At 36.1% G+C, this 22,100-nt stretch overlaps 1 protein-coding gene across 3 annotated transcripts in view; it reads right to left on the bottom strand.

The window, feature by feature from the left end:
- The window catches only part of GRM1 (glutamate metabotropic receptor 1), a 418,597-nt gene that overhangs the window by 199,213 nt on the left and 197,284 nt on the right, over positions 1 to 22,100 (bottom strand).

Genomic DNA, 22,100 nt, shown 5'->3' with positions numbered 1-22,100 from the left:
GGCAACACTATTCATCTCTCAATCTCCAGGTTGTTCTCAAGAAAGGTTAAGTAAAGGAAACAAAGCAATGGGTATCTTATACATGTCTCATTTGTTGAAGAAAATTAGCACCAGCAGAATGCCTCACTCCTCAACTTTGCATTTAAGTAGATGGCATCTTTCCTCCAGAAGAATGATCCTCATTTCCCTCAAAAATCTCAACCTTGTAATGAGGCGCAGGTGTTCTTCTCATTTCTTAGATGGATAAATTTGAAAACAAAGTGGTGAACAGAAGGCTCAGGAAAACCAGGCAGCTGCTGAGGCAAGCATAAATTTTGGTTATTCTGTATCCCTGGCAAGTAGACCCTGCAGGCTGGTTTCCCTCCTGAATCTACTCCAACAAAAGGGCCTGTGTTTAGTTGAAAACTGTGTCTCTTCTCCAGCGGACCCACATTCAGTAGTCAAGTTTTGGTTTCACTGCCTGGGAACATTTATTCATGGTAGAGTTAGCAGGTATATATGTAAATTCCTGGCAAGGAAGACTGTACCACAAACAACATCAGTCATTTTTAGGTAATTTATGTTCAACCGAATAAGCCTCAAAGCAACACGTGTTGTAAAGACATCCTGCATAAAAAGTACCAAGCATAGAGTAGAAGACTGGAAATTTCCTAGATATCTTCTATTTTCCCTTCTCCACCCTTCTTCATCCTGCTCTGTGTCACCAGAGATTGATCCTTAGAATTGCTTCAGATGGACATTCTCCTTCTCTAGCTTAGCCAATGTGACTGCCACCAGAAAATCAGAGAGTAGGAGGAGAGGGAGATTCTTTTCCTGGCTCCCTGAAGGGAGGCTGCAGTCTGGCCAGTAGCTCTGTTCCTTTCATGTGGATTCAGCTCTTGCTAGGAATCCATTTCTTGCAGCCACAGATAGCACCAGTTTCCAGTAACCACTCTGACCCCTTGGTCTGGTAGCCCCTGCCTTGCCTCACAGTTTCTTAGTGGTTCCCTTAACCTCTCCACACCTTTGAAAAGATTCTTTTATAAACACTCTTAATTTACCCTTTTGGATGATGCCTCATGAGTATTCTGCAGGGATCCTGACAGGTATGATTAATGCTTGCTCCTTTCCAGTCAAAACTTTGGAGCCAGAGGTATCCTGTGCAGCTCCACACAGCCCTGAAGTGTCTGGAAGTCAGCCAACAAAGTACTCTTCACAACGTGTTTGCAACTCAGAGGATATTGTGAAGGGAAGAGATGATCCTTGCCAGGTTCCCACCAGCATGGTTCTAGGTGCACTGCTCAGGTCATATCATTAAGTTTCCCCAGACATCTCACAAGTAAGTATTATTTCCATTTTATAGACAGTGAGGCTACAGTCAGACAACACATGATAGGCAGGTGACCTAAAAGCTTGTGCTCTTCTCACAACCTCGCGGTTCTCACTCCTCTGGGGCCATTTTCTCCACCACGAATTGAGACTGTTGGACTACATCAGTGATATTTTGGTTCCTGAATCTCCTGGGGGAACTTTAAAAAAAGAATACCTCATTTCAAACTGTCACTCGAAACTTCTAAGTTCCAGGTGTGATTCAGATGAGAACCACTAGATTAAATGTCCCACAAAGTTTCTTTTAATTCTAAAATGTGATTATTATTCTAATATTTTTACCTAAATGCTTCAGTTTTGTCCTTATTATAATTTAATATTGGTAGAGCTTTAAATTGAACAGTTTCCTTCTTTCTTTCAGGTTCTAGTAAGAAAATGATTTTGTAGAACGTGTACAGCACAGACACTGGCATAAAATCATTTCCTTCACGCATCCATCAAACATTGGTGAAGTCCTGCCTATCTATAAAGAACCTTTCCTGTATGATGAGAAGAACACAATACTTGCCCCCAAGGAACTCACAGTTCAATGGGGAAACAGACCCCAAACCAGATAGTTATAATGTAACATGGCAAGTGCAATGCCACATATAGATAGCGGGTGTGTCAACTTCAGAACCTCCTACAGAATAGTAATGCCATGACCTACAGCCTAAAATATTAGTGGAAATATCTCAAAGACTTTGTAGATACATTTTTTAGAGAAGGAGTGGGTCAGTTTTATCCACATATGAATATAAACAATTCAGCCCACATGAGCTGTGAATTCAGGTTGCTTGGCAACAGCTTTTACAGTTGTGTTATTTGCTCTGAAATGAGAGGAGCTGATACTTTTCTCTTTAAAACAAAAGAATATTAATAACAGCAACAATGGTGGGTATTTATAAGTCTTTTGTAGAAGAACGGCATGATACTTTAGTTCATGCATTCTCTGGAGTCAAAGTTAGAAGGTTTTTGGAAAGGTATGAAGGTTATGGAAGAATCTCATAGTCAAATGTTTTATTTATATATATATATACACGAGTTTCCTATACTCAGGTGAACTGAATTATTAATACAACGTGCACTTATTGAGCATACTTTTTAGGTTTAACCTTCTAGTTACAAGGAGTTTTGTGAAAAGTGGGGAAAGGGTGTATGTTAAGGAAAGAGCATAAAATGTGTTAAATGCATATTTCCTGTGCTTAAGATATTTCATTAAATTCATAAATCTGTCCATTTCACTTCAGCTTAAAGAAACAAACATGGAGCATCTCCCAAGCACAGCTGCACCACTGTTGAAAAGGGATTTGGCAGTCATGGGGAAAAAGAAAAAGTTACACCTCCCAATAGGAATAATTAAGGATATACAATTCACAGAAATTCACCTCTAACTTATAGAGAAAGTCTTCCACAAAATGTCAGCAACTGTAGTGGAAAAAAACTCTCTACTGAAGGGTATGTACCCTTTTTCTTCATTTCTAAAAAAATATTTTAGATAATGAAACAAAATACCAATCATATCACATGTCCACCTCTTTCTATAAAACCCAGCTCCAGAAAGGGAGGCAGCTCCTCTACTACCTACTGGTGTAAAATGTAACAATTAATTTATTTTACAGCATTGGAACCTTTTGGAGAGAGGTAAGTTAATTAAATATAAAATGAATAACCAAGTGAATGCAAACTACTGTCCACTTAAAAATACTGCTGTCAGCTTATAGTTATCATAAAAATCATCCATTTTCAAGGTCCCATCTATTTTTCATTTATTTATCAGTTCTGAATGTTAGCATATTAGTAAAACCAAATGATAGAAAACAATCTTGGAAATGTGAACAATATTTCCTATGTTGTGTTTGTCGTTTTGCTTGTTGCTGAGCAGACAGATGGGATCTAACTTGTCATGCATGCTCCAGCAAAAACAACGTAAAATGCACACAAAAAATGGTGGTGTCAGGGAAGCCACAGGCTCATAGTGCCCATTAGTTAGTAGCTGTGATTTGTAACCAGGGATCATTGCAACAATCAATACCTGGAGGTGAAATGTGTCAGATCGGAAAGAATTTGTCCAAATACTTTTCAAACATTTATGTTCAGCACCCAGCATAGCTGGCTACATAAATCTTGAGTACGCAGTCCTAGCTTACCCCCTTGTAAAACAATGAAATTGGATCAACCCTGGATACCCAATCATAGGTCACCCTATCAGATGGCATGACTTCAGATGTCTAATAGGATACAAAGATTGACACTGCTTGGTCTTACTTTGCTTGTTCACCAGTGACACTGATCAAACTCTCATTTCTCCAGTCACAGAGAAATGTCTGTATCACTGATTTCTAATCTATCTGGAAGTGGGGTAAGGGAAAGTTCTCCTTTTGTCTGGATATCAGCTTCTCTGGAGGAGAAAGTATGAGATAAAAAAGAATATTTAACAAATATTCTTATTTGTTAAACAATTATTTTATAAATAAACAAATATTCATTAAATAGTTTTGTAGATAACTATTTGTAAAATTATTTTACAAATAATTTATATTTGTAAAACAAACAAAAGCCCATTGTTTCTTAATACAGCAAAGCATAATAAAATATGACTTAAGAAATCCTTTGAAAGCAAGGCTTTACTTTCTACATATCCATGATTTTCAGCAAAATGCATGAGAGATTCCTTGGGAATAGGAGAGTTATATTTATCAAAAATAAGCATCAAGGAATTCCCATTTCCTCCTGCTGTATGGAAAGTTGAAAGGATTATAACTTTCACAGTTAAATTTTAAAAAAATATATAGGAAAATCTGCAAAAATCACAATGTTTCTTGATTCTACTAGATAGCTGAGTCACAAAGCAACCAACTAACCTGAAATCTAGGGAAAAACAAGTGTTTCTAAGGAGCACACTAGCCTCTGATGAGCCAAGGCAGATGCTAGACACCCAGTGCAATACAAGCCAGTGAGACAAATTTTACTAAAATTGAACAGCTTTAAAATGTGAACTCTTGTGACAGCATACAGCCCTTGGGAACCAAAAACACTTGTGGAGCTTGACCCACTTCCAGACTCTTCACAAACCTCACTGGATGCCACCACACTTGACTGGGGGCAGGGCAAGAATCTTGAGAAAGTCTCTATTGGGCCTGGAGGATCAGAACAGCAGCCCTGCAAGAAAGGCATGAAGGTCTACCTGGATCCTTCTCTCCTATGTCTTCATGACGAAATCCTTAAGACTGGAGGAATGAAGAAAATATAATCATCCTTAAGTGCAGATAATGACACAGTGTTGTTAAGGGAAGGGAGCAACAACAACAAAAATTCCCTCACCCTTGTGGAGGAAAAGAAATATATATGGGCCCAGCCCACTGAAGGGAGAAGAAGAATCCTTGAGAAGGCTTTACCCCTGAGATTCAGGGACAAAGTGATTGGCTAAGAATGAAGCTAGACCAGAAGACCAGAGAATGTTCCCCCAGTGCCTACCACCAGAAACAAGTAACAGCAGAGAAACAAGTAACCACAGAGAAACAAGTAACAGCAGTGTATTCCTAGGAGAATGTCAAAAATATAGAACAAACGCTTCTCCAAGGACAAGTATTAAAGGAAAATCCAAAGGTGATGGTGGAAAAACCATTGAGAACAACCCTCTAGCAAACAAACCTCCATTCTAAAACAGAAAATACCCAAATTTTATGGTCCAATATTATAGTCACAAACCACATGTGGCTATTGAGTACTTGAAATGTGAGTAGAGCTACATGTTATAATGACAGTATTTTGGATATGTTGCATTTTTATTTTATTTTTGAAAATAATGCTACTAAAAATTAAAATCATGTATGTACCATGTATTATATTTCTATTACAGAGGACTGCTTTGGAAGAATTGGAAGCCTATATTCTGTTCAACTCCAAACAGGAATGACACAACTCATACTAATAAAGGCCTGCCCCCCCCCCCAAAAAAAGCAAACCCATTTCCAAGAAAAAATGCAATTTATCTGCATTTCCTACCAAAAATGGCACATCTTTCAACAAAAAGTATAAGGCACACAAGGAAGCAAGAAAAAATAACAGAACCAGACACAGACACGACCCAGGTGTTGTCACTATCCTACAGGAACATTAATTTAATGATGATATATATGTAAAGGGCTCTAGTGAAAAAGGTGGACAACAGATACGAACAGACAGATCATTTCATCAAAGAGATGAAACTATAAGGAAGAAATCAAATGAAAATGCTAAAAACAGCACCACCAAAAAACGTACACACACACACACACACACAAGGTAACAGATGAAAAATGTCTTTGATGGCTCATCATTAGACTGAAAACTGAAGTGAAATTGGAAGTAAAATTGTAAAATTGGAGATAAAGGATAAAAATCAAACTGAACGCAAGGAAAAAAAAAACAGAATATTCAAAATATGTGAAGAAAACACCAAACAACTTAACATGCATAATTGAGATCTCAGAGGGAAAAAAATAAAGTAACACATGAAATTTGAGGGTATTATGGCAGAGAATTTTTTATCCACAAAGTCACAAATACAATAAGCTCAGAGACTAACAACAGGAATGAACACATAATACACACATAAATCCTTGGACATATCATATTCGAACTTCTGAAAAATCAACCACCACGAGAAAATAAAACATATTACATCTAGAGGAACAAAGACAAGAATAAGAGAAACATTTTTATCATAAATTTTACAATCCAGAATACAACAGAGTGACATCTTTAAAGTGTTGAAAGACAAAAAAAATGGTCAAGTGAGAATTTTATGCCCTGTGAAAATATTTTTCAAAAATACAATGGAAAATTAAAGAATGGGAGAAAGACAGAGAGAGAGATAATACATTGCCAGCAGACCTGCACTACAATGTTAGAGGAAGTTCTTTAGGCAGAGGAATATGATGACAAAAAGAAATTTGAATAAATGGCCAGGGGCAGTGGCTCACTCCTGTAATCCTGGTACTTTTGGAGACTGAGGTGGGAAGATTGCCTGAGCTCAAGACCAGCCTGACCAACATGGCAAAACTGTGTCTCTCCTTAAAATGCAAAAAATTAGTTGGACGTGGCGGCGCATGCCTGCAGTCTTCAGTTGCGTGGGAGGCTGAGGCACGAGAATTGAGAATTGCTTGAGCCTGGGAGGCAGAAGTTGCAGTGAGTTGAGATGGTGTCACTGGACTCCAGCCTGGGTGATAGAGTGAGACCCTGTCTCAAAAATAACCTAGTAATTAAGATAAACATAAAACTCATTTTTTTCTTATTTTAGTTTTTCTAAAAGATAATTGTCTCAAGCAAACATAGTTGCAATGAATTTATAAAATATGTCAGAAGAAATTTATGACAAATATGACACAAAATATGAGAAGAAAGAAGTGGAAGTGTACTGTCCTTACACTGCATATGAAGTAGTATAAAATCATTGGAAGGCATATTTTGATTAAAGATGAGCATTATAAACCCAATGATAACCACTAAAAAAAATTCAGATAGATATAAATAATAAGACAATAATAAAGACAAATGAATCATTGAAACCTCAATCCCAAAGAAATAAGAGAAATAGAAACATATATAACAAATAGGAAAGCCTCTAAGAAGATGATAAATGTTAATACAATTATACCATGATTAATATGATGAAAATAAACCAATTAAAAGGAAAGAGAATGCCAGAATATATAAAAGCAAGATACACTTGTATGCTGTCATATGCAACCTGAAAGATACCCACTTTAAGTATGAAAGAAATAGGTTAAAACTAAAAAAAACAAAGTTGAATCAACCAAAGTGCCCATCAATGGATTACTGAATAAACAAAATGTGAAATAATATTCAGCCATAAAAAGAAATGAAGTACAACTACAGCATAAATGAACCTTGAAAACAATTATTAAACAAATGAAATATAGAACATTACATAATGATAAAGGGATTAATCCATAAGGAAGACATAGCAATGCTATATGTGTATGGATCTAATAATAGAACCTCATAGTGTATAAAGCAAAAACTTTTTAAATTTGAAAGAAGAAATTAACAAATTTATTCCCACAGTTGAATTCTTCAAACCTCTTTTCTTAGTAATTGATAGAACAAGTAAAAAGAAAACTTAAAAGATATAGAAAACTAAACCACACTCTGACCTAGCTTGGTCTAACAGATATTTTTATTCCATCTAACTATAGTTTGATATATTATTATTTCAAATGTACATGGAACACTAGACTATAAATAAACTGTATTTTAATTATAAAAAAATCCTACCAAAATTTTTAAAAATTGAAATTATACAAAGTATGTATTTGGATTATGAATAAAATAAACTAGAAATTAGTAACAGAAGGATATCTGGGGAAATCTTCAAATACGTCCAAATTAAACAACACCCTTTTAAATAACTCATGAGTCAAAGAGGAAATCAAAAAAGAAATGGGAAAATATTTTGGCTTGAGTAAAAATGAAAACATGATCTACCAAAATTAATAGGACATATGAGAACACTGTCATAGTAAATGTTCAACAGTCAGCTCTCTGGGGAAAAAAAAGATATTGATTTGTAGCATTTGCCAATTTTCATGTTGTAAATGTTTCCATCATGACTGACATCACAGAAAATGGAGTTGTGCAGAGACTCCACAATTAGCTCTCATGAGCCAGTATAAGTTGAACCTAGCATACCACTGGATGCAGCTAAAGCAATGCTTAGAGGGATATTTCTGGCATTAAGTATTCATATTTAAAAAGATTACAAATCAGTTATCTAAGTTTCAGGCTTAAGAAAATATAACAAGAGAAAACTGAACCCAGGGCAATCAGACAGAAGAAAATAATTTAGATAAAGTCAGAAATCAATGACACTGAGAACAGAAAAACAATAGAGAAAATAAACTATAAGCTGTTTCTTGGAAAAGACAGTATAATTGGTAAATATGTGACCCCATTGATCAAGAAGAAAGGAAAGATACAGAATGCCACCATCAAGAATAAAAGAAGAGGTACAACTCTAAACTCTACAGAATAAAAGTTTAATAAGGAATGCTATGAACAACTCTATACTCATAATTTTGACAACTTAGATGAAGTAGACAAATTCCTTGAATGACACTGTTACGGAATGAATTGTGTCACCTCAAAATTCATATGTTGGAGTCCTAACCCCTAGTATGTCAGAATGTGACTAGATTTAGAGATAGGGCCTTAATAGAGATAATTAAGGTAAAATGAACTCATATAGGTGGGCTTAATGCAATATAACTAGTGTGCTAATAAGGGAAGGGTACTGGAGGGCTGGAGGGCAGGTGGGGATGGTTAATGTGTACAAAAAACTCAAAGAATTAATAAGACATACTATCTGATAACACAACAGGGTGACTACAGTCAACAATAACTTAATTGTACCTTAAAAATAACTAAAAGAGAATAATTGGATTGTTTGTAACAAAAGGAATAAATGCTTGAGGGAATAGATATCTCATTCTCCATGAAGTGATTACTTCACATTGCATGTCTGTATCAAAATGTCTCATGTATCATATAAATATATACACCTACTATGTACCCACAAAAGTTAAAAATTTTTAAAAATTAAAAACAAGGGGAGATTAGGACATAAACCATCTGGACTAAGGGATGATGATATGCGGATAGACAGAGAAGATAGACATCTACAAGCCAAGAAGAGAGGCCTCAGAAGAAATAACCTTGTCAACACTTTGAACTCTGACTCCTGGCCTCTAGAACTGTGAGAAAATAAATTTTCACTGCTTAATCCACGAGTCTGTGATACTTTGTTATGCCAGCCCTAGCAAACTAATACAGACACAAACTGCCAAAGCTCATCCAATAAATAACTTAAATTGTCTACTCTCCATTGAAAAAATTGAATGTGTAAGCAATATACTTCCAGAAAGAAAACTTTAGGACCGGGTGGCTTTACCAGTGACTTTTACCAAACATTTAATTAAGAAATAATACCAGCTCTAAACCAACTTTCCCAGAATAGAGGAGGAGAAAGCACTCCCTGATTCACTTTATGGGGCTAAGATGTACCCTTACAGAAAAGATAGACAAAGGTATTACAAGAAAACAAAATTTCAGACCAATTTCCCTCATGAATATAGATGTAAAAGCTCAATAAAGTATGAGTAAATAAAAATCCAATAATATATACAAATAATAATATATCATGCTTAAAGTAAGGTAAATGAAATAATAAAAAAGGCTAATTTAACATTCAGATATTTATCAATATAATTCACCATATCAACACATAAAAGAAAACAAAGATATGATTATTTCCATGGGAAGAACTTTCAAGAAACTAGGAACAGAAGATAACTTCCTAAACCTGATAGAATATGTGACATGACCACAACTAACATTATATTTAATCATTAAAAACTATATCTGTCATCTTGCCATGGTTTCTTGCATTTCCATTTGATTTTTTTATAGTTTTCATCTGTTTGTTGAAATTATCTGTTACCCTAAGATCAGGAATAAGGTGAAGTTGCCCACTCTCACCATATTCAGCATAGTACTGCAAATTCTGGTTAGTGGAATTTGATCTGGCATTGCTGTGGAAAGACATTTAAAAATGTTGCCCTTAAATCCACTCCCTTTTAAAGACTATTTTAAGAGCAATGTTACATCCTCAGTAAAATTGAGTAGAAGATATGGTGATTTCCTATATAGCCTTGACTTCATGCGTGCTTAGCCTCCCCCGTTATTAACATCCCCCACCAGAGTGGTACATGTGTCACAGTTCATGAGGCTATGTTGACACATCATAATCACTAAAAATTCATAGTTTACATTAGAATTCACTCTCAGTGTTGCACATTGTATGGGCATGGAAATGTTTAATGACATATATTCAACATTACAGTAGCATACAGAATAGTTTCACTGCCCTAAGAATCCTCCTGTTCTTCCTGTTCATCCTTCCCTGCCTTCAACCCTTGGTACCCACTGATCTTTTTATTGTCTTCATAGTTTTACTTTTTCCATAATGTCATATCATTGGGATTATATAGTATGTAATCTTTTCAGATTGACATCTTTCACTTAGAAATATGCACTTATGTTTCCTTCATGCGTCTTGATGGCTTGATAGCTTATTTCTTTTTAGCACTGAATAATATTTCATTGTCTGGAAGTGCCAGTTTATTCATTCACTACAAAAGACATCTTGATTGCTTCCAAGATTTGGCAATTATAAATAAAGCTGCTATAAACATCCATATGCAGGTTTTTTGTGTGAATATAAATTTTCAACTCTTTTGGGTAAATACCAAAGAGTGTGATTGCTAGACTGCACGGTAAGAGTGTGTTTAGTTTTGTAAAAAACTGCCAAACTGTCTTTAAAAGTGGCTGTGCCATTTTGCATTCCCACCAGTACAACATGGGAGTTCCTGTTGCTCCACACCCTTGCCAGCATTGTGTGTTGTCAGTGTTCTGGATTTTGGCCATTCTAATAAGTTTGTGGTGGTATCTCTTTTTTGTTTTAATTTGTATTGTTTTAATTTGTTTTGTATTATTTTGTATTTAATTTAATTTGTATTGTTTTAATTTGTTTATTTTTGTATTAATTTGTATTTAATTTTGTTTTAAATTGTGATTAATTCTCTGATGAAATGTGATATGAAGCATCTTTTCATATGATTATTTGCCATCTGTATATCTTCTTTGGTAAGGTGACTGTGAAGGCCTTTGACCCATATTTTAACTGGGTTATTTGTTTTCTTATTAGTGAGATTTCAGAGTTCTTTGTATATGTTGGATAAGAGTCCTTTATCATATTTGTCTTTTGTTAATATTTTCTCCCAGTCTATAACTTGTCTTCTCATTCACTTGAAATTTTATCATTGAGTTATTTATTTATTGCTTTGCAGCAGCTTAGTAGAAAACAATGTATGCAAAGTGTCACAAACAATGTATCAACCACTTTCAGTCTTGTAATGCCAATAACATTCGATCTGATAAATGCATACTACATACAGAGCTTCACTTTAAGCATTTTGTCATAACTTTCCCAAATAATTCAGTCCTTTCATTTATTCCTGAGAGCAACTGACATGTTGCCTTGATCTTCTAATGTCTGATATTAGACAGAAAGTATATATAATCGTAGTTAAGTGTTAGAGCTATAGAGCAAGTCAGCCTGGGTTCAAATCCTACCACCTATATTTATGTGATCTTAGATATAATGCCTATAGTGCCAATCTTATAGGGTTGTTGTGAGCACTAAATGGGTTTATTCATTAAGTGCATATATAAGTCTTAGTATAAACACCCAGTACATGACAGTTATTTTTATTTCAAATATACACTATTTTGTTTGGGTGTTATCCCTATAATATTTTACTTACTCCCATTATTTTTTGGAGAATATAATGCCCAAGAGATTTTTAGGACAAAACATAAATTCATAGAATTATGGGAATCTAGAAGAATTCTTAGACTTTTATTCCATTTTTGTAAACATTGAAGAATCCCTTATTCAAAAGCAATCTTGAAGAAAGTTTACTTAGTGGGTAAAGTTTAATGTGACTTTGGTTATTTTTGTGAAAGGGTGGTGAGGAAGTTAAGCAGCACAACAGCTCCAGCTCATGCCCTCTCTACTCTGCTCTCTCTTAATGACTAATAGGAGGCTCTTTCAGGTCCCTATGGCTCCAAGAGGCAGAAAAACCACTGATCTGGTATGAAAATCACCACTAGCTACCCTTTTAATTTTACAGACCAAGACACTGGTACCCAGAGAAGTTAACCCGTGCAACGCTATTCAGAATGTCACAAGTTCGGCCAGGCATGGTGGCTCATGCCTGTAATCCCAGCACTTCGAGAGGCTGAGGCAGGTGGATCACCTGAGGTCAGGAGTTCAAGTCCAGCCTGACCAACATGGAGAAACCCCATCCCTAACTCTATACATTAGTGTCATAGGAACACAATTTTCCAAATATTAAAAATAAATACAATTTTAGAATTGACTTTTTTCTGCTACTAAAGCATATTTCCTCCATTAAAGGCTAACATGGATAAGCTTATAAAGAAAGGATGTTTATGTATTCTCTACACCCTCACCTTCATACTAAAATCTCTTTTACCATTTCATAATGATTATGTTTTCTAGGTTGGCAGACAGAAATTATAAACAAAGATATTTATTGGAGTTGAAGAGGAGAGTAAGCAGATCACAATACAGCAAGGAGTAAGGAATTAGCATAAAGATAATAAAGTTTAGATGCTGCACTTATAGATGATGTAATTGATAAAAAGATAAATTGGAGAAGCTACAGGAATCAATAGTTCATATGCGAGGTAGACTGTCAAATATCAGGCATCTCAAGAGAGCCTTTGACAGGGTGTGGACTGCAGTAAATGTATGATTGAGTTATCTTATATATACTATTACTATAATGCAATTTATCTATGTTGTCAGTTGAAGGAGAGTTATGTCCTTCAGAGTTACAACTGTCATTGCACTAATTAAGCTTAAGAACCAAACCTAGGTTCCTGGTTGCTATGATTTGAATGTCACCACAAAAAATCATGTTGAAATTTCATTGCCACTGTGACAGCATTAGGAGTGTTCAGGTCATGACGGGGGAGCCTTCACGAATGAACTAATTTGTTATTTTGGTAATGGGTTCATTATCACATTAACAGGTTGTTATAATATAAAAGTGAGCCTAACCCCTGGTGCTCCTCTCTTTTGCAGGCAAATGCTTGTCCTTCTGCTCTTCTGCCATGGGATAATGCAGCACAAAGACCCTTACCAGACACCAGCACCAGATCTGGGACATTCCATCCTCCAGAACTGTAATAAATAAATTTCTTTTCTTTAGAAATTACTTAGTATGGTATTTTGTTACAGTGAAATAAAACAGACTAAAATACTGATCAAAAAGCAATCCTCTTCAGCAACTGTAGGCTCTGAAGGTGATACCAGAAGGACAAAGCACTAGTTTTGGGTTCTATTCAACAGTTGATACACGTTTTGTAGGTACATACGAGGCCTTAAAATTTTGTACAATTTACCATAGAAGAGATAAATGTCAGAGAAAACTTTTAGAGTAAGTGTTTCAATCTTGGTCTCGCTTGAAAACAACAACAAAAGAAAACAAATCTCTAAGAAGTGTAATATAGAAATCTAATGAACTCATAATAATGCCTTCTAAAACTGAATAAATTCTTTTGCCAAAATGAATGTTCAATACCTTCAGAAATAAATGGTGGTGCACAACTCTTTTACACAATGACGTCAGTTTGGATGCAATGGATATTCAATTGTGCTTCTTTCTGCATTATATGCTTTCCCTTCAAAATAAAAAGATTTCCACATCCTATAAAGGAGGTTGCCTATGTTTCTGTTTCCTTCATAAGAAGCCAAAGTTGCAATTTATTTAATTGGCATCTCTGTTATTACTGAGACTGGTCCATATGAAGCATTGATAGATTGGCAGCATATTAAGCATTCATGAATCATAACTGTAGTCTGTTGATGGGATCTCTAAGCTATCTTCTAAGATTTCTTAGTTCCTATTTGTGAAATCAAAGATTGGAGACAGATTAATTAGTGCAATAAATGCTATTTTTAAAATATTGCTATGCAACTATTCTGTGTGATACTGCAATGCTGGACACATGTCATTATAATGTGTCAAAACCCATAGACTGTATACCGAGTGTAAACCCTAATGTAAATCATGTATACCATGAGTGAACCCTAATGTAAATTATGGACTTAAGGTGATGATGTGTCAATGTAGGTTCATCCCCAAACCCCATGGTGAAAGTGGGGCCAGAAAGCAGAAGCCTTTCTGTGTTATAAATACGTGTATGTGTGTGTGTGTATAATGTATGTGTGTGTAGATACACACACATTATATACCATATATATTTCTGTGTATTTTAGTTATTTCTGAATATTTAGATATTTTAGATATTTATATATGTTATATATAATTGTTTTATATAAAATTGATATAATTTCACTAAAGATAGATAATAGATTTTTAGTGAAATGATATAATAAAATTAATAAAACACTGAGATAATCTTATTCTATTAAAATGTCTGTGTTGTGGGAAGTCAGGGACCCTGAACGGAGGGACTGGCTGAAGCTGTGGCAGAAGAACATAAATTGTGAAGATTTCATGGACATTTATTAGTTCCCCAAATTAATACTTTTATAATTTCTTATGCCTGTCTTTACTGCAATATCTGAACATAAATTGTGAAGATTTCATGGACATTTATCACTTCCTCAACCAATACTCTTGTGATTTCCTATGCCTGTCTTTAATTTCTTAATCCTGTCATCTTCATAAGTTGAGGATGTATGTCACCTCAGGACCCTGTGATGATTGCATTAACTGCACAAATTGTCCGTAATCACGTGTGTATAAACAATATGAAATCTGGGCACCTTGAAAAAAGAACAGGATAACAGTGATGTTCAGGGAACGAGGGAGATAACCATTAGGTCTGGCTGCCTGAGAGCCAGGCAGAAAGCAAATAGGAGAAATACTGCTGAATTATTTTTCTCAGCAAGGAACAGCCCCGAGAAAGAGAATGCGTTCCTCGGGGGAGGTCTCTAAAACCACCGCTTTAGGAATGTCTGTCATTTACCGTTGTAGATAAGGGATGAAATAAGCCCCGTCTCCTGTCTCCCGTAGTGCTCCCAGGCCTATTAGGACTAGGAAATTCCTGCCTACTAAAACGGTCAGACTGATTGTCTGCTCTCAAACTCTGTCTCCTGATAAGATGTTATCAATGACAATGCATGCCCGAAACTTCATTAGCAATTTTAATTTTGCCCCGGTCCTGTAATCTTGCCCTGCCTCCATTTGCCTTGTAATATTTTATTACCTTGTGAAGTATGTGATCTCTGTGACCCACACCCTATTCCTACACTCCCTCCCCTTTGAAAATCACTAATAAAAGCTTGCTGGTTTTGCAGCTTGGGGGGCATCACGGAACCTGCCAACATGTGATGTCTCCCTCAGATACCTAGCTTTAAAATTTCTCTCTCTTTTATACTCTTCCCTTTATTTCTCAGACCGATCAACACTTAGGGAAATAGAAAAGAACCTACATGAAATAACGTTGAATTATCAGGGGTAGGTTCCCCTGATATGTCTGGAGGATTATTTGTATATAGCCTCAGGGTGTATTTCTTTAAATGCACAGGTCTCCTATTTACTGAGGGTTAACTTCATCTCTCGATGGTACAATCTTGAAGAAAAGAGCAACTGCAGTAACAGATACTGTGGCAGAGCCTGGGGAGTGAGTGAAAAAGAATCATCTAGGACTTGTGTTCAGAGATCAACAACAAAGTTAGCATAGAATCTACAGGTGCCCATATTGCAAGTCTGTCCATTAGAGCATTTTTAACAATGACTGTAGAAGATACAGCATCAGCAGTAATTGGTCAAACCAACCACCTACCAATCAATTGTAGAGCAAATAAATGATCAGAACACAAATACAGAAGTGATTTTAATAAGACTGCTCACATGCCTTTAGTAGAAATAATGAACACCCAGTTATATTCCCAATAGTGGGCTTGCTAGTGATACATAGATAACGTTCTGAGCAGGCATTGTGTCACTCCAGAAGTGACATTTGCAAGCAACAGAAAATCTATTATATCTTTCCTGAAGAACAAAGGGAGTTTACTTGCTCAGATAGCTAAAGAATCCAAAGAAAGCGAAAACTTTGAGCTAGTTTTATTACAGTCACTCAAAAAGGCATGAAAATTCTGGTTTCTTTTCATCTCTTTTTTGTTTCTCACAGTATTGTTATCATTTGAAGTTGATTTTTCCTGAAATTTCAACATGCCTGCCAAAATAACACTAGGGCCACAGTTTTCCTCAGTTCATGTCCATTAGGAAGAGACAGCAACTCCCTGAATTGCTCTCTGGAAAGAAGGAGGAAGTGCTTTTCCCAGAAATCACCAATGGCCTTCTCCTTTTGCCCTATTGGTCCAAATTTTGTCTCCTATCCCTATCTTTTAGCCAATGATAAAGCTAGGAAATGGCTTTACTGATTGGCTTAAATGAAGCAGAACTTGCCCTTGAGGTTCAGGATACAGTCATTCCTCCACACTCATCTCTAAAGGGTATTTACAACACAGTTATCACAAAGGAATTTGAAAGCAAACAAAGGTGCATTCCAGGTTATAACAAAATGCAAGCCAAACATCTGGTTGAGTCATTGTAGGCAAAGAAAGGGAATTTCTCTAGTTGTTCAGATTTGCCACACTCATTTATACTAACATATTGCGTGGTTTAAAAATATCCTTCCTTCATTTGTTTTGGTAAGTGAGGTTAACTTAATTACATAAAATTTCTATTATTTTGATGAGCATCCAAATACTCTAATAATCCCATTATTTAAGAATGTGCTCAGTGCTCTCATAACGTAGTTAATAATTACACAGAACTTAAATTTATTTTCATTGTTAAATTTGGTGTTAATTTATTATTAGAATGTAATTTATTTTCCAAATAAGAAGAACATTAATGGCTACTACATCTGAGTGTTAAAATGGGAAACTATTTTATATTTCTGATTGAAGTCCCAAGAAAACAGATTCTAAATACATACCCCAAATTGAAAATGAAGTATAGCCTATGCAAGACTTCTAAAAGTGTTGTTTAAAAACAGTTTTGTCATCTTTTCCTTTCTTTCATATCAGGAGTTTGATGTTGCAGTTGAATTGGCCACAGACTGCTGAATATCAAAGGGAGGACTTCGCTGGAGATTATTATACTGTGGTACCTCCCCTGTCTTCCTGCTCTTTCCCCTAAACTAGTGAGAGATCTTCAAGAGATTACTCAAGATATGTTTCTTAATCTTTTTAGATACCATATCTGAGACATCTCATAGGTAAAAAGCTGGAGCTGTCTGTGAAGGAGCTGAAACAAGAGGATCACACTCCCACACATGATGACTCAAAGCCACTGTGATTCCCGTGGACCAGATATTGGTCATACCAAAGGGAAAACAAGGCTGAGAAATTTTCTTAAGTCTTCCCACAAGTGCTACCTAGAGGGCTGAGGAAAATTTAGCAAAGAAAAATTGGAAGAGTATCCGGATGCTCAGGGATAATGGAAGAAATAAACAACCATCTGGAGGAGATGCATCTCTTGTATTTGGGGTGGGAAGAAGGTCTCCACAGAATCCATGAAAGTGCCCCAAGAGAAAAGTCAGCCTTGAGTCCTAGTAGCTTTACAGAGGATTGATACTAACTGACCATTGTCTGTTAAATAAGACCTTTTATGTTTTCTTGACTTTTCTCCCCGCTTCCTCCCATTTCAAGCAGTAGCTGTTAGGTGCTGATTGAAGAGATATTACTGCTAAGGAAAAAAACTGCATAAAGCCCTCCCCAAGTCAGACTGAGGACTCTTACTTTTACCAGGCTCTCTCCAAGGGAAGGCAGAAGCTTTCAGCTTACTCAAAATACAAAGTTGTTTCCTATTACACCAGACTGGACATGTTATGAAACACAGACTCTTGTGATAAGAAGTGAATGTAGGACTTTTCATTATCTAAGCTATCAAGCTTATTTTGTCACTTAAAGTCAGAAGAAAATTATTACTCTTTAATGCAGTTTAAAGATAACAGCCATTGTGAAAAATAAAGTTGCCTTACGATGGCAACCTCTGAGTTTTCTCTAGAAAACATAATAGCTACAAACCCCTTCTGTTGTTAGGATAAGATTAGAACTAATTTAGCAAGTTGTACTTAGCTTTTATAACCATCATTAAAATAGTTTTGTCACTAAGACATATTTTCAGAAATTGTTTGCTGCATTTAAAAAACTAGTAAATTTCACCATTTCAGCCAACCCTTCCCACCTCCCTCTGATATTTCATTATTGACCAATCATATTTAATGTGTATTTTCTGAACTTCTTAAAGAATTGGGGAAAGTGTTATCTGTAATCAGTAATTAGATGATTCAATATTTACTTGAATTAACAATTTGTAATAGAGTGGTTGAATTTTAGCTTTTCTTGGCTGATGACATCTAGGCCAATGAGGTTTCTGTGGGAACACAGCTGGATTTCTGGAGGGCCCAAATTATTCATAAGTAATGAAGATATTAGGTTTTTTTCCACCCTTAAAAATAGATCTGCCATAATGTCAGGAAACTACATTATATGCCTGGACTCTAAGGAAAAATGTTAATACTACATGAAAACAGTAAATTATGATGTTCATATTTAAAATATTTAAAATTAAAACTCACTTTCTTGTGATGGAACATGAGTTATAATGGGTACAATATCTATGAAAGAGTATCAGCATGTGCATGTGGGGTATGAAGACTGCAAATGTAAGCCTAGAATCACAGTAGATTTCTTTTACTATGGCACATGAAATATGTGGCGGAGAAAGGGTATTCCGTTGATGCTAAAGAGATGGTGCTAAAGAGACGGCGCCAAGGCAATGAAATTGCTTTGTTTTTTCCACAACAATAACTGTTTTTATGCAAGTATATTTTAGTGATATTCCTGAAAAAAATTGGCATTTTTCAAGGCTGTTATAGAGATGACTTTTTACTGTTTCCTCCTTTTGGCATGAAATCCTTTGTTCGTGGTCTGTCAAACACATGTCTTGAGGTCAGCAAAACCAAGTTAGAGCTTGCCGATGAAAAGTCTAAACTACTTGCCTGTGGTCGGCCACAGGTCTATCCTACCTCAATCTAACGGAAAGAATGATGTGAAAACATCATGACTTCTTCCTGGGGTGTTTTTCAAGGAGCAAGGACTCTGAAGGATAAAATCAGGACATAAATATGGCTTAGATGGGAAGTTTTTCTTGTGGATTATTCTTTTTTCTTAGATGTTATTTAGATAAGACTGGGGCATAAGTGTGTGCAAAGGTGCAGGAAGCTTATTGCTTAAAAAGAGTTCTTATTTTTGAAAAACTGAATAGCACCAGTGATCCACTGTTTACAATATATCACTTGGCTGTTTACAATATATCTCTACTGTCTGGCCAGAATAGAGCCAGCTGTAAGTTGCTTACAGCTATACATTGCTTACAGCTGGCTTTACTCTGGCCAGATAATAGAGAGACACCAAGAGTTCCTGGGCTTTCTACATTACTAGATAGAAATAAAGTGCTTCTTCTGATCTTTCCTATGCTCTAATATTGTTCTAGATTCAAATGTGTAACGCCCCCATCTAAACTTCTCTTACCTGCCTTCAACACCCCCAATGACTCCACTACCTAACTCACTCATCTGAAGGCCCCAATTTAATGTTACTCTTCAGAGTAACAGACCTTCCAATTATCTCATTCTGACTTACAAACCCACTTGTTTTGTGATGATTAATTTTATGTGTCAACTTCACTGGGCCACAGGGTACCCAGATATTTGGTTAAACATTATTTTAGGGTGCATGTGTGAGGGTGTTTCTCAATGAAACTAACATTTGAATCAGTACACTGAGAAAAACAGATTGCTCTTTCCAACGTGAGTGGGCCTCAACCAATCCATCAGCAGCTTGAATGGATTAAAAAAGGTAAGTAGGAAAAATTCTTTCTCTGTCTCTCCTTTCCTCTCTCTCTTTCTGCCTGTCTTTAGTTGTGACATCAGTCTTCTGCTTTGAGACTCAGACTCAGACTGGAATTTATAACACTGGCTCTCCTGGGTCTCCAGCAGCAGATCTTGGGATTTTTCAGCCTTCATAATGATGTGAGCCACTTTCATACACGCAAACACACACACACACACACACACACACACACACAAACACAGAGAAATATACATGTTCTATTGGTTCACTTCCTCTAGAGAACCCAAACTAATATCTTTACCATGTATATCTTTCTTATAATGCCTGTTTCCATCATTAGCATGTGAAAATACTTGAAGGCTTGATTTGTTTTAGAAAGTCTTAATTCTCCTTAAACATATCAGAATGGATAAAAAGTATGTATTGTCCCTCCAAGGCATCATCTTGAAGTCTTTACAATTGTACATAATACTTAAAGTACCTTTGCATTCAACCATTAGAATTAGAGTTAGAAGCAGGGATTAATCAGGTGCTTTACTCTGTAGGTGTCCTCAGGCACCACCCAAATGTTGCTGCCTAGGTTACACACCTGAGTTTTTCTCTAGAGTAGGGTTCAGCACACTAGAGTCCGTGGACCAAATCTGATGCACAGCCTACTTTTGTATGGTCTATGACCTAAGAACCATTCTTAAATGGTTGAGAAACAACAATAAAAAGATGAGTATTTTGTGGAACATAAAAATTATATGAAATACAAATTTCAATGTCTGTAAGTAATATCTTATTAGAACATCATCTCGCTCATTTGTATGCATATGGTTTATGGCTGTGTACATAGCACAACAACAGAGTTTAGTAGTTGTGACAGAGACTACATGGCCCACAAAGCCTAAATTATTTAATACCATTTGACCCAGCAATCCCATTACTGGGTATATACCCAAAGGATTATAAATCACTCTACCATAAAGAAACATGCACACGTATGTTTATTGCAGCACTATTCACACTAACAAAGACTTAGAACCAACCCAAATGCCCATCAATGATAGACTGAATAAAGAAAATATGGTACATATACACCATAGAATACTATGCAGTCATAAAAAGGATGAGTTCATGTCCTTTGCAGGACATGGATGAAGCTGAAAACCATCATTCTCAGCAAACTAACACAGGAACAGAAAACCAAAGACTGCATGTTCTCATTCATAAGTGGGATTTGAACAATGAGAACACATGGACACAGGGAGGGGAACATCACACACCAGGGCCTGTCAGGGGGTGGGAGGCTAGGGGAGGGAGAGCACTAGGAGAAATGTCTAACGTAGGTGACAGGTTGGTTGGTGGGTGCAGCAAACCACCATGGCATGTGCATACCTATGTAACAAACCTGCACATTCTGCACATGTATCTCAGGACTTAAAGTATAATTTTTTAAAAATCTCAGATTATTTACAAAAAAAAGTTTCTTGACCTCTGGTCTAAGTCTACACTGGATGTTGAGTGGCTTTGGGCTGTTTTCAGAAATATATTCCTACTCGAGTGGAGCTGGAGTAAATGCCATCAGCAAATCCCCATTGCTTTTATGATACAACCAGACTCTTATCTGGTTTCAGTAGATTTCATAATGACATGGAGCCCCTTCCCACCTCTCCACCTCTCTGTGGTTGTCTCTCACCTCTCTCTCCCATGTTCATCTTGTCACCCACCCTATGCACATGCTATTTCTTCTTCCTATAACACTTTCACCTCATCCCAGCTCTGACTTGCCTGGTCATGCATTTCTCATGCTTGAGGTAGCATCTGAGATGTCATTTGACCCAGGGACCTCCTCCAACCCCCACACCTATGCTAGATGCCCACCGACGTGCACTCTCACACCTTGTCCTTCCCCTTTACTGTAACTCTATGAGGACAGGGACAGTGTCTGTCTTCCCAACTTATGGCACATGGGAGAAGCTCAGTTTATATATGAAAAGAAGGAAAGAATATAAAGGAAGAATGGATAAGAGGAACGAAAAAGGAAAAATATTTGTCTTAATGAAGATGCTAAAAAATATTCAGCAGTTTATGAAATACTCCCAAAATTATTTAATCTACAGATTAAGATTATGAATTGTAGAAAACAGAGTAAACCATGACATTAAATTCTAACACAAAATATTAGGACATATATGCAGAGGAACTCACACTCTCT

Source organism: Macaca mulatta, chromosome 4 (genome assembly GCF_049350105.2).
Source record: "Macaca mulatta isolate MMU2019108-1 chromosome 4, T2T-MMU8v2.0, whole genome shotgun sequence".
Classification (NCBI taxonomy): domain Eukaryota; kingdom Metazoa; phylum Chordata; class Mammalia; order Primates; family Cercopithecidae; genus Macaca; species Macaca mulatta.
This window is presented reverse-complemented; position numbering and strand designations above follow the sequence as displayed.